Here is a 14,441-nt window from a genome sequence, read left to right on the forward strand (position 1 = left end):
TTAACTTACCCAATTCACCTATAGCGCATTTGTTTGGACTTGTGGGGGAAACCGGAGCACCTGGAGGAAACCCACGCGAACATGGGGAGAACATGCAAACTCCACACAGAAATGCCAACTGACCCTGGCGTAACTCAAACCAGCAAACTTCTTGCTGTTAGGCGACAGCCCTACCCACTGCGCCACCACGTTGCCCCTGCGTGTATATAAATTTAGAAAAATGTATACAGGCATTTAAATATCTATTTTCTAATTTAACTTTTCTCTGTCGTCAGATGGGTTCAGGTAGTAGTAACTTTCAGCATCACAAGCAAAATGACCACCTTGTGTCATGTATCGACCAATCAGGACGGTTGTCAAGGCGGAATTTCAAGGCCAACCAATCATTTTAAACAGAGACATGGTGAATTGTTTAGAGAAGAAGCAGTGGCGCAGTCGGTAGTGCTGTCGCCTTGGCTCATTAGGTGTTTCCGTGTAGAGTTTGACTGTTCTCCCTGCGTTCGTGTGATTTTCCTCTGGGTGCTCCAGTTTCCCCCACAGTCCAAAGACATGCGGTACAGGTGAGTTAGGCAGGCTAAATTGTCTGTAGTGTATGAGTATATGTGTGTGTATGTGTATGTGTGTGTGTGTGTGTGTGTGTGTGTGTGTGTGTGGATGTTTCCCAGAAATAGGTTGCGGCTGAAAGGGCATCCGCTGTGTTAAAACGTGCTGGATAAGTTGGCGGTTCATTCCACTGTGGTGACCCCGGATTAATAAAGGGACTAAGCTGACAAGAAAATGAATGAATGAATAAAAGTTCAGAGAACTTAAAATATTAATTAAATGTTTTTTGCTGCCTAATGAGTAAGTTAAACACACCTGATGCCAAAACTTGGTATTTTAAGTATTGTCAAGTTATGTTTAACCTAATATCTTTAGTAATGACAACAGCGGGGTGTACAGTGTGGTGTCCTGCTTGTTGGTGTTTATACTCACATGGCACCTTTTGTGCAGGTGGAAAGCACAAACAAAAATTGTCCTCTTGTGCATGGGACTTTTTTTGTTGTTTATAGCATGACTCAGACTTAGAGTAACGTCTAATAACACCAAACACAAATCAAGTCAGAGAAAGAGTGACAAAGAAAGAGAGAGATGGATGAATGTGCATCAATGCCAGTATCTATTCCTGCTCTTGTTATTACACAGCGTGCCTCTTCTGTTCCCAGCCTCTGTAATCACCAGTCTTAAATTACAACACCAAGTGTCGTTAAAGGTGCACACAAGTTTATCTCCTTGATTCTGTTCTTCTGAGACTACTTAAGCTCTCTCAAACTCTCCAGTGGGTTAGATTACGGTAAAGTAGCGGTTAAAGCTTTGGGCTACAAATGCAAATATCATCTGTTCGATCCTACTGTAGGTGGGAGTGACTCATGAATTGGAGTGTTACCAAAGAATTGCTGTTGCGGTTGTGCCCTTGAGCGAGGCGTTCAATCCTGGTTTGCTCTAGGGTGACTGTCTATGTAATTAGTGTCCTGTTAGTAACATCGAATAAAAGGCTCTCCTAAACGAGTAAGCAAATCAGCAGCTCTGAAATTTGTGTATGTTCTGTGCATGCCATTTTTTTTATTCTGAGCATTTCCATAATAATAAAGTACGTCAAAGATTTGCTCACGGCTCTCTGTTTGTTCTTTGTGCTCTGTGGAAAAGAGATAATCGGAAAGCTATATAGTACTGTTAAGATTAAATTGCTACAGTTTGAGAGAGCCTGTTTGGGGCACAAAGCAATATATTAGTCAACTATTCTGTATATTAGTAGTCTTATTTAAGAGAATAGTAATTCAGAACATTATAATCCCATACCCTGTTTTTGCCGATGTCTTAGACCAAAGGAGATGAAAAATAACTTATTGTTTATGAAAGAAAGTGCCCTAAACATCCCTAACATTGATTGTCTCTATTGTATGTTACATTTATAAAGAGTTTGACTGTGGTAATTAGGGATGCACCGATCCCGATACTTGGATTAGATATTGGTTCAATACAGCATATGTTTGCTGGATTGGGTATCGGCCAGCTGGTACTGATCCAAATCAGATCTTGCGCTGTGAAATTTATAAGCCGACAAAAGCCATGAAGGTAGCCTATGCGCTTATTTCATGCGGTCGCCATTTTAAAGAACCAAAGCGAGGCTGCGGTGGGAAGAAACCCAGAAGTATCGGACCAGCACTGTAAACATTGCAGTAACATGTTGTTGACTACAAACCTCCAGCTGTTGCCGAGATTTTAAAATGCAGAAATGGTGTAAACGTCACTTTTATATTATACAGTAAGTTTAATTTAAACAATTAAAAGCAATTTAGCATCAAACAACATCGCAATCTTTGTAAGAGTAATATGCTCAAGTGTCCACAAAGGCTTCAGTTCATGGCACCAGTTAAACACCGTGGGGATGCTTTCCTGTTTCAGCCTATGTAACCCGGTGAGTGATAAAACACTGCAGTCCTCTGTAACACATCCTCGTGTTGTCCCGGTACTGAAGTTTTAAAACCGACTAACAATTGAAGCGTCGCTGAGTGCGGATGACTTGACTGATCTTCACGGCTGATGGCGCTCCAGTCTCCGTTATCTGTTTTTGCGCTCAGTTTACCGCTCTTCACCCAGTGTTGAGTCATCAAGCAGATCACTCAGCTCGTCTGTGTTTGTGCTCAGTAAACAGCGGTGGGTGAACTCATGACCTTCTCGGCCAATCACAAGCATTTCTGTTGAACACGTGAATACAATGATAAATCAGCGCTGCTTTAAGAAAGCCATCAATAGTGCCTAAAATGTTAGCGTGAAATTGCCGTTTTTTCTTTTAATTCAGTATCGTGACAAGTCTAATATAGTGAAAAAATCAGTTCATTAACTCGAATTTGATAAATGGCATCTAAAACGTGTGTTTGGGAAAGAAAACGTTAGCTAACTAGTGCCCTTTCCCTTAGCTAAAAATGAGCTCTGATATCCCTTTTTATTTTCACCATTCATTCAGAACGGACCTTCGGGTCACATTATACATTATACATTTGTGTCACTTTCTCTTCGCTGATAAGATATTCAGCCAGGTACACAACGTTCCTATGCAACACCCAACGATACTTCCTAGTTTCTAACCACCGCAGCTTCGGCTTCACTTTTAAAAATCCATCTATTATAAGGCACTAGAAAGTTGTCACACATGCCTACTATATTCTATATGTTCTAAAGCCATTCTATAGTTTAATGTGAAGTAGAGATAAATATTCAAGTGGTTAAATTCATGTTCACTTCAGTGCTATCGGATCTGTATCAGTCAATACTCAGAATTTTGGTATCGGGATCGGATAGATTTCAAAAAATATTATCGGTGCATCCCTAGTGGTAATGTCTGTGTATTTCAAGGGATATTTCATCTGCTGTTTTGTTGGACAGTTTATCATGGAGTCTTAACATGGAGTGTTTGTAAATAGTGAAAAATAAAGGTGAATACTATACTGTCAAATCATTTCCTAACCAGTCATGATGCTGGTAATCAAAGTTTTTGTCCTAACCAGTCACGATGGTTATATCCAACAAATAGCAGGGAATTCTTGACTATAATTTATTCTATAATATATAAGGTATTGCTGTATTTGTGTTACATATTGTAGTTTTAAATGTTTTAACATGCGAAAGCAGTTGTTCAGACTTTAAATATGCAGTTTATTTATAATGTGTTTCGACAGTTTTGGAAAATTTCAGCTCTTGGGCCACACTCTGTGTTTAACACCCATCTTGTAACATTAGGACTGTGGACAATGGAGTTGAGGGATCCACATGCAGTTTATTAAAGCAGAGTCGTGCAGGCAATGGTCAGGAACAGGAATAAATAAATAAACAGGAACAAAGTCAGGCAAAGAATAAATCAGCGGTACTCAAACAAAAAGGTCAAAACACGGGAAGATTAGACAATGGAAAACGCTTTGTAATGTTTGTAAAAAACAAGACTTTGTAAAGTGTGTGTGTGTGTGGAGTGAGTATAAAGTCCAGCTAATCAATCTGTGATGAGTTGCCAGCTGTGTGAGAGTGCTCAGTAGGAAACAGAAACTGGTGTGTGTGCGGTGCATACTGGTAGTTGTAGTTTGTAACTGTTGCGTGTGTGTAGTTCTCCAGCGATCTGTATCTGCCAGGGTTCACAACACATCTACCCACAGAGAGCAACTTTTTTAATAGCCACATTTTCTAAAATCTACCACCGGCTCTTTTGCATGTCTTTTTAATGTTTACGCATTATGTACTTTTGTTTTAGGGAAGCCTATGGGAATATACTCTTATATCACAGCTACTTTTGTTATGTTGCTCATATATTGATTGATTGGTCCATCACTACTTTAGAAGGTGTGTTGTTCCCTGATAACAACTGATTAAAATGTTTAGCAAGCACTGTACACTGTATATCTGACCATTTGTTTCCTTTGTAGAAGCTTTATACAGTTATTTAATTATTTTATAAGCTCCTATTCTCTTTTTTAAATAAAGAGCTGCTGTTGCCTTGTGTTTCTATTATATTTTGATTATGTTAAACATGCAACCCAAGCTCATTCTGGAAACTTAGCCCCGTGGACTTTTCTGGAGACCGTGATTTACGTGACCGGAGGTACGTACGGCCGTGTTTAGTTTTTTTTGAGCGAACGCTGCGAGGCGCTGTGGCGCCGCTCCGCTCTTCCTCCTTGCACTCGCCGGCCGACGGCTCGCCTCCAAATGGAGGGTTTTTTCCGATGCAACCAGTTTGTCCGCTTAGCTCGCAGCGTTACGTCGGTGGAGCGGATGCCTGGAGGAGGAGGAGCCGGCCGCGGGGACGGGGAATTGGGTCCGGGGAAGAGCGATTCCGGAAATCAGGTAAGATGAAAAACAGAATCCGAAAAATAAGGGCGAGAATGCGGCGGGATCTGAAAACACTGTCGAAATCAAAGACGAGGGCTTTTGCTTTTTTTTCTTTTCTGGACGGCTTTTGCAAACCATCGCTTGGGTTTAGGAAAAGGAGGAGGAGGAGGAAGAAGAGGGCGGCCGGGTTGGCCGATCGGCCGGCCGCCTGGTCGATCGTTCGGTCGTTCAGCCGGCCGGTCGGACGGACGGTCGCTCCACAGCGGCCTCCGGCGTCTTTTCGCGCGAGAATAGTGTTTGTGCGAATGGCGCGCACTCCCGAGAGGCGTCCAAGACGCGAAAAAACGCGCACAGCGGCCTCTCGCAGATCCGCGAAAACAAAAACCGCTCGAATAAGTACCTCCCGGGACGTATTTCGTGGTCCGCAGAAACGTCCGCGGGGCTACGTTTCCACAATGTGCCCGGGTTGTGAAAGTGGCAAGACTTGTGTTCTGTAAACTTTGATGGGTTATAAGGTAAAGAATTAGTAAGATTTTAAAAACATTTTGTTGTGAGTGAGCTCTTGCTTAGGGAATTTACCCACATATTTTTTTGGCTGGCTGTGAATTTTTGATATTTTTTGTGTCTCTGATATCCATGTTGTGTGCAGTGTAGACAGACAAATTACTTGTCATGTTAATCTTATTATGTTGCATCTGGTTGGTTTTACATTCCACTTGTTGTAAAATACACATAGGCTGAAGAAGAGCTATTCCCCTGCTGAGCCTGGTTTATTTAGTTGTGGTCTGAAAGTTGCTTAAATTGCATTGAAATGATCACATTGATTGACAGCATCAAATGAGTACAAGGAGTAGTTTTGCTGCTTTGACACTCTGTATTGTCTGAAGTGTTATGGAAATAAATGTAGCTTGAGTTGATAAAATGGCACTTTAAAATTGAATTTAGAGTAATTTCATCTTGAAATATTTATGTACAGTAAAATCACAATTAACCCTTTAAGCACCACTCACTACTTGGCTTTTGTTGCTAACTAAAGGCTGGGTTATACTTCTGCGTCAAGCACACGTATATGGTCCGGCGCAGCCTTTGCGCAGTCGCATAGGCCTAGCCATGGCTGACGCCGATTTTAACGCTGATGTTGATGCGCAACTCTCAAAAAGTGTAACTACATGTCACAATGATGCGTAGCGCAAGCTCTCCGAGTGTGGGCAGTGCTGAGAGTCACAAGCCCAATGGCGTGAGTGTTTACAGGTTTGGAGTCCCATGACAGAGCTCCAGATGTCATGTGTTTACCTAATGACTGTTCAGACTCGATACAGAGGAACATAACATAACTAACTGCCAGCTAGCATTTCGGAAGTGTTATTGCAGAGCAACACAAACAGCATGCAGAAGTATAAACGCGCATTTATATAATCGGAGACGTCATCGACTATCGTTTTAAGATTTAAAGGGCTAGCATTGCACCAGACCCCCTTAAGTGGTTTTGTTTGAAAGTGTAGAATCCATATTTTATGCACATATGCGTCACTTTGGTTTTTATTCTACTGTACAAAAGTTGTTTACACTTAAATACACAGTATTTTGGATACCCGAGCTGGGTATTGAACATTGGTTCATTTTCATATTTTTCATATGGTTTATATATGACACATGTACAAGTTATAGCTCAAATGAAAGCTCTTGCTGGTGCTCTGACGGTTCTAGCATTCTTTTTACTGAAATATATTCACATGTCAAACAGTTGTCGAATGAATCACGGTGTTTCCATGCTGCAGAAGTGAAAACAATACATTTATGATCAATAAGCAGCCCCAGATAGCACAGACAGCTGTCATCTCTTACCTTATGCTGTGTGCTTCAGGGCCATTCTCCTCTGTTTTTGAGGTGATGTGCATAAGTAATCCTTTTATATGTCTGACGTGGTCCAAACACAGTGAATTATGTTTGATCAAACAAAAGAATAGTGAAATATGAAAACAATGATCGGTCCCTGTGGCTTGTACAGCACCTCTCATCAGTTGGAATACAATACCTTTTGCATAGATTATGGTAGAGACATTTTTCTTTTTTCATATGATTACAGACATATGCAGGAACCACCAAAATTAATTACAGCAAGTAGACTACACAGAAGTTACACTTTCAAATTTGAGTTTATAAAATAAATACAATAAGTGCCTCTTTTTTTAGATGTTTATTATAACACAGACAACATATACAGTTATTTTAAACACTTTCAATAGTGTTTTAGGAAAATTCAAAGGGTTTTCTTTAAAATGATACCAAATTTTTGCATTTACACCTCTGCTTGTGGATTTGGGAAGCTTTTAAATGTGGGTAGGCAAAATCCAGGTGGAAATCCCAAAGTAGCACTTAAGTTTAAGTGGTTAAGACTTCATTGGACATTACAGAAGAAATGTAAAAAAATATATAAATGCTTTTGTAGATAGTGTCATTGTGGCGAGGGGGGCGTGGCCGAGAGCCGTGGGAACGGCATGAGGCCGCCGCGTAAGTGGATGCACCTGCGGAGCGCACCGGCCTTGAATCCCACGGAAGGAGCTCTGGACTATAAAAGGAGGAACGATGGCAGAGGAAGCCGACAGAGGACCGGACCCGGACATATTTTACTTTTGCTTTCAGTTTGACGGCAGTCTCCGTGAGGAGCTTCCTTCACTGTTATTAATAAATAGTTTAAAAACTGCGTCGGTTCTCCGCCTCCTTCTTCCCACACAACGAACTTTATTACAGTCATATATTTGTTTTTTCCTTTTATTAGAGAATCTGTTCAATATTACTTTTTTCATTTGTTTTCATATATGTTTTAGATAATTTCTACAAGGTTTTGCTTAAAAGGTCAGTTCCATAAAAAAATGTAGATTCACTTCCTATGCCTCATGTGGATCCAAGCCATTGACTTCCATAGGAAGAACAATGTCCTTGTTTCCAACATTCTTCAAAATATTTCATTTGTGTTCAACAGAGGAATGTAAAACAGTTTCGGAATAAATGGAGGTTGAGTAAATTAAGGTATATCATTAAACTATTTCCCATGCTGATGGTATCAGTTTCTCAGTAATGTTTTTAACAAGTAAAATATAATTTTGATGTAGTTAGGTTTAGGGGAATGCTCCAAAGTCTTAAATGTGCAATGTACACTCACCGGCCATTAATTAGATACACCTTACTAGTACCTGGTTTGACCCCCTTTTGCCTTCATAACTACCTAAGTGGCACTGCTGTAGCCCATCCACATCAAGGTTTGACATGTTGTTCATTCAGAGATGCTCTTCTGCATACCTCGGTTGTTGAGTTACTGTTTCCTTTATATCAGTTGGAACCAGTCTGGCCATTCTACTCTGACCTCTGGCATCAACATGACGTTTGTGCCCACAGAACTGCGCTCACTTGATATTTTCTCTTTTCTCTGACCATTCTCTGTAAACCCTAGAGATGGTTGTGCATGAAAATCCCAGTAGATCAGCAGTTTCTGAAATACTCAGATCAGCCGTCTTGCACCAGCAATCATGCCACAATCAAAGTCACTTAAATCACCGGTTTGAACGGCAGCAGATCATCTTGACCATATCTACATGCCTGTATGCAATCAGTTACTGCTATGTGATTGGCTGATTAAAAATTTGCATTAATGAGCAGTTGGACAGGTATACCTAATAAAGTGGCCGGTGAGTGTAAATAGTGTAGAGCGTTGCTTATATTTTCTCTGTGACATGCTCGTGCATGTGAATATGAGGTGCACTTTCCTGTACATGTGTGTGCATGTTTTTAAAAAGGTGACTCTGAAGGAGAGTATATAGGTAGGACATGCTCAAATCTTCAGAGCCGCAGCCTCTCGCAGTGAAAGAGACAGACTACAGAGACGGAAGCAAACACAAAGTGTTTTCCAACATGCTTGAGTGTGTGTTTGTGCGCTGGGTGCAGTTAACTTTCCCAGGGGAATGTCACTTTAGTGACTGTGTGTAATGGTCTAAGAGATGAATGCCCTCTCTGCATTACAGAGCAGACACATACACACGCACACACCTCTGGGGTAATCTCAGAGAGAGGGTTTGTGTGTTTTGCTGCAGAGATTTCATAAGTTGTCACTTTCATTACTTGTCTGTGCCAAAAAGATCAATCTGTGTGTTGATTTGAAGGCCGGATTTATACTGGCATCATGGATTCACTTGTATTCTGGTTTGAATTTTCAAACATATTAAAAAAAAGGTAACATGGGCTTACATTGTGCAATTTCACAGATAAACAAGCAGTTAATCAAACAGATCACATGCCTGTCACAAGCTGGATTTGTCCAATCAATGTTATTGACCTCATAAATATGTAAAGAAGGTCATTAGCCCAGGCTTCGCAAGTTTGCAGGGGGGTTCTGTGCTTTATGTTGATTTTATTCTGCCAAAAATCATGTTTTGAGAGTTTAATTAAAACATGGGTTTTATTATAGTTTTTTTTTTTACCCTTTCAGTTTTATGTAGTGTATGATGTTGTTTGAGCATGGAAAAGATCTACAAAGTAATAAAGCACACAGTCAGTCCACCCCAGTGGGAGTTATTCTCTGATTTAAAGAATTTCTGATCAAGTCAAGACCAATGGAACTCAGTCTGGTTAACTTGCATTAGCAGTGTCTTCATGTCCAAGAGATGTTGTATCACTGATCGAATATACTTATGTGATTTCTTCCCTAGTTGAAAACTTCACAGACATATTCAATTCAATTTAAGTCAGCTTTATTTGTATAGCGCTTTTACAACATAGATTGTGTCAAAGCAACTTCACATAAATGGTCATAGTAACTGGATCAGGGTAGTTCAGTTTTTAGTGTTTAAGTTCAGTTCAGTTTAGCTCAGTTCAGTGTGGTTTGAAGTCATTATTGAGAGTCCAAACACTGTAGAGCAAATTCATCGATGAGTAGCTTTTCAGATACTGAACCATGCTAGCCAGTGGCGACAGCGGAGAGGGAAAAAAAAACTTCACCAATAGGAGAGTGAAGAAAAAAAAAACCTTGAGAGTACCAGAGTCAGTTCGGCACGACCATTTTATTTCTCCGCTGACCAAAAGTCTTGTGCAGAGCTGCAGTCTCAGCAGTGGAAGTTGGAAGCTGGCCTCAGCGAAGACTCGTCTGTCCCTGGAGCGTCACTGTAATCAGTCTCATGCTCTCCACTCCCCCATGACCAACAGCGCAGCAGCAGCTCAGGATACGGCCTGGTCCCGGATATGGACACCTTGGGATCTTCTCGTCGCTGGTCTTGGGTCCGATCAGTGACTCCGCATAATCTGAGGACCTCGGGATGAGTATCCCCAGGTGGAAATGGACAACGTTGCATGTATTTGACATGATGTGAAAGAGAAGTTTAGTAAAACTCACGTCTGGCAGCTGGCTTTCTTTTTGCATACTTTAAGCATCATATACTGTATATGTTTAAACAAACAAGACTTTAAAAGAAATGGAGGAGTTCTGTTTTGCTGGAGTAGCAAAGGCACACGCTGTAAGAGACCAGCAGCCAGGCCCGGAATTAGATAATCGGGAGGAGTCAGTTTTTTTGGCCGTGAGAGCCGATGTCCCTAGCTGCTTGCACTCTCAGCAGTCGAATTTATTTATTTATTTATTTATTTATTTATTTGACCATACCCTCACTCTTTTTATTCAATATTTTGCCGCAGCTCTGCTCTTTTTTATTTTCTCACAGCCCCGTGAGCAAAATGCAGCCTGCAGGTCATTCGACCCTAAAAAGCGGCAGCTTAGTGAATATAAAATTGTGAATAATTAATATTACTGAATATTACACCTGCTCAATGAAAATCATTTGATTTACTACATGAAAAAATCTGACATAACGTGATCAGAAATCTATTGTGGCCATTGTGAAATTCACAAGCCATTGTGGTCCAGTGGTCAACACGTTGCGTTTCGACAACGCCGGCCCAAGTTTGAACCTTACCTGAGTAACTTTTTTTTTTTAGTGTTATGACATATAATCCTACAGAGGTCACTTATGTAGGTGTAAATAATTTTTTTTTTTTGTGTGATCACAGTTACAATGGACTGGATATCTATAAGAATTTTGCACAGTATATTCAGATATTGCAGGAAAGGACATTGTGATGTTTTAAAGAATAGTGATAGAGATTTAGCTACCCTTTAATGTTTTTATATTAATGAAAAACATTTGAAGTTCTAAAGCAGTTGTGTCCTTGAAAAAAACATGGTAGTGTCATTAGAAACGGAATTGGAAATGACCTTATTTTAATATAGTTGTGAACTGAGGTGTGCCGGTCTAAGGCTTAAAACTCCAGAGCTGAAAAGGAGTCCCACTCCGGCCCTGCCAGCAGCTCATTTGCATTTAAAGAGACATGACAATACTGTATTTTTACAATATGGTATACTTATATGATTTGTGAACTGAATCTTCACAGAAACATTCTTTTAAATAAACCCTTTTTAGTTTTAGTTAGCTTCTGATAAACTTCACTCAGACATTTAACTTTAGAATGCATCGTTTTAACTAAGCAAAACAGTACGGTTCAGTACAGTACAGTACGATTTGTTACTTGGCAGGCAAGTTGCAATCAAGGGCATTCTTGCTTAAAGAAGAAAGCCATACGAGCCATTCACATATCTCATCTTCCTGATCACAATGTAGCTGTTTTTGTTGTCTGTGCCTTTAATGCTAGCTCTCCCTGCCCACCACTCCCACATGTCTGTTAGAGTGTGCCTCAATCTCCTGCTGTGTCAGATAAACAGCACAGTGACAGACATGAAGGTACGTTTGTGAGAAATGCTACAGTAAGAACTTTACCAATGATTATTTTATGTATTTGGAGTGGAGTTAAGTCAAGCCTGTCTGCAATGATGAGTCACATGATATGTCTTGTCCCGTGATCCCCCGCGCTGAGCTAGTGTCTGAATGGAAATCGCGTTCACATTTTACCGGATCTGGCATTACATGTTTGGTGATGTATCATGTCAACGTCGATGCATTCAAGCAAAAGATCCAAATCCAGCTTGATTCATTCATTCGACTCTGAGTCAACTATTTTGCTAAAGAATCAATAGTGTTGAACACGGTGCACTTTCGGATTTTAAACCTCAGCTGGATGTTTTCATTCCCCTAGAGCTGTGTTACACATTTTTAAAACCTATAATAGGGGCTCTTTGAAGCAGTAGTTCACCCAAAAATGTTTTAAATTTGAAATAATTAAAAAATGTGTACTCACCCTCAAGCTATCCTCGCTGTATGTCTTTCTTCTTTCAAATGAACACAATCAGAGCAGTTTTAGTACTTCTCTTCTATGTTGTATAATGGTGTGAAATCTAGATGGGATACAGTTGCAGACACTCACAGCAATATAGCATAGTTATTGTGACACTGTACAACTATAATTAATATTTTTACAAGACTGTGGGGGTCTGTTAAAGTAAAACTGAATGGGTAATTTAATAAATAATATGAATTATACGCTGTATAATTACTGTTTTTACTTTACTGTGAGGGTTGGCTTAAGGGTTGGGATAGTGGTTGATGTTAATAGCATGCAATTAATGAATAAATAATATAAAACATTCTCGCTAACTTTTAGCCGCAGCTGTATCCCTTCTAGCAACAGCCATATAATGGGCTGCGTCCGAAACCGCATACTTCCGTACTATATAGTATGCTAAAATCAGTATGCGAGCCGAGTAGTATGTCCAAATTCATAGAATTCGAAAATTATTATAGGCGAGAAGTACCCAGATGACTTACTACTTCCGGCGAGATTCTGAAGTTCGCATCCCATGCACGCTGCGCTATCCCATAATGCCCCTTGAGAGAATTCATGAATGGAAGTGAGGCGACGCAACTGACGCAGGTAGGTCACGTGACCATGACAAAATGGCGGATGTAGTACGTCCGAATTCCATTCATACTTTTCACATTCATACTGTATAGAACGTACTTTTCTAACAGCCGAGTAGTACGTTTAAATTCAAATGCAGTACCTACTGAGTAGTAGGCAGTTTCGGACGCAGCCTCGGTGTTGGGTAGCTGCCATTTTTGAAGCTTCCAAGAACTCAAAAATTTGTTGTAAAACTATCTATATGCTGTCTGAGGGGTTAACTTGTGTGTTATAAAGAAAATTTATTTGTACCAAAAATATTTTTTATGTTTAGATTATGAACTGAAATTATAAAGCTTAATATATTGTTCTTGGCTGACCTCTGACTCAATGTATAGTGCATGATCCTTTGCATGTAAAAATCAGAGAATGTTTTTTTAGTTTTCTTTTTTTTTTTATCAGATCTGTTACGTTCTCGCTTAAATCTAGAGGCAAAACACAGCTTGGAACGAACAAATGAAGAGAGGAGAGTACCACTTCCAGACCCAGAATCAACAGTCAACACCTTATTAATATTCTGATCACCATCAGGCAACCATTGTTTTATTGTGTAATCAAATGAAATAATGCATCTTAAATTTTAAAGAAACAATACAAAACAAAAATAATACCTCAGGATATGGGGGTCCAAAATAACAAACAAAACAACCAATAACTAATTTAAGACAAACTAACTCACCTAACAATATAAACATTCCCAAAAGAAAAAAAAAAACATTACTTCTCTTTCTCCCTGCCTACTCACCAAAACAGGAGAAAAAAAAAAGGTTTTAAAATAACAAAAGACACCCCACACCTTACTCACACCAGCAACTTAATTCACATTATAAACATGAAACAACTAAAAGTCAGAAGCCCCTGGTATCTGTGACTGGCACAGCTCAAGTGAGACATGTCATCTCCCCTCTCCTTTGCCTTCTGGTTGGTTGCAGTCTTTATAGCTCAGTTGATTAGCTGCGCAGATTAGACTCAGGTGGCATCAATATGTAAACAAAAGAAATCAGGAAACAGAAACACTGTAATATAGAAACAAAAATGAAACAGTCACTGGCAAAACAGATCTAAAAATAATAGTAATAAAATGAATAATAATAATAATAATAATAAAACATTTCATTTTCATTTCCTTTAACAGTACATATCAAAGTGCTTTACAAAGAAGAAGCTGAAGAAAACATGCTGAAGAAAACATGCCCTATGATGACATGATGAAGTGTGTTTGTGTGTAGTAGTGGTGTCTTATTTCTTAGATTATTTCTATTCCTACCCCTTCACAATCTTTTCAAGGGCAACGGGGAAAGATTAGGCAAAAGGGTATAGAATATAATTGGCATTTGGCCTTGTTGTACACCACACAGATTTTGACCTATCAAATTCTATGTCGAATGATTGATAATACTCCTCGTAAAAAATTCAACCCAAGATTTTGAATATATTATGATATTTTCAATAGGTTATACCTTATAATTTGATTTCGATGGGGTCTATGATCTCAGATGTCACTTGACAGAAACGGGTTCACAAAGAGAATATGCTGTAATTTGTATTGTGCAACAGGGACAGGTTGGATCTTTTTTTCTCTGTCAAATTTTAATTAAACAGTCCACCTGACTCTTGTCAGAGTGGGTGATCCTGAGGAAACAGCTGGTGTGTGTGTAGCAGGAGCGACTAGGGTACAGTAGAGGTTAAAT

At 39.6% G+C, this 14,441-nt stretch overlaps 1 protein-coding gene across 1 annotated transcript in view; it reads left to right on the plus strand.

Annotated features, from left to right (window-relative positions):
- Positions 1–431: 431 nt before the first annotated feature.
- The window catches only part of si:dkeyp-73a2.2, a 154,758-nt gene continuing 140,748 nt past the window's right edge, over positions 432–14,441 (plus strand). The window contains exon 1 of the transcript XR_015523154.1: positions 432–560. The gene's annotated coding sequence lies outside the window, so the exon portion shown is untranslated. The remainder of the gene's footprint in view (positions 561–14,441) is intronic.

This window comes from Danio rerio, chromosome 23 (assembly GCF_052040795.2).
Source record: "Danio rerio strain M-AB ecotype USA chromosome 23, GRCz13ab, whole genome shotgun sequence".
Lineage (NCBI taxonomy): Eukaryota > Metazoa > Chordata > Actinopteri > Cypriniformes > Danionidae > Danio > Danio rerio.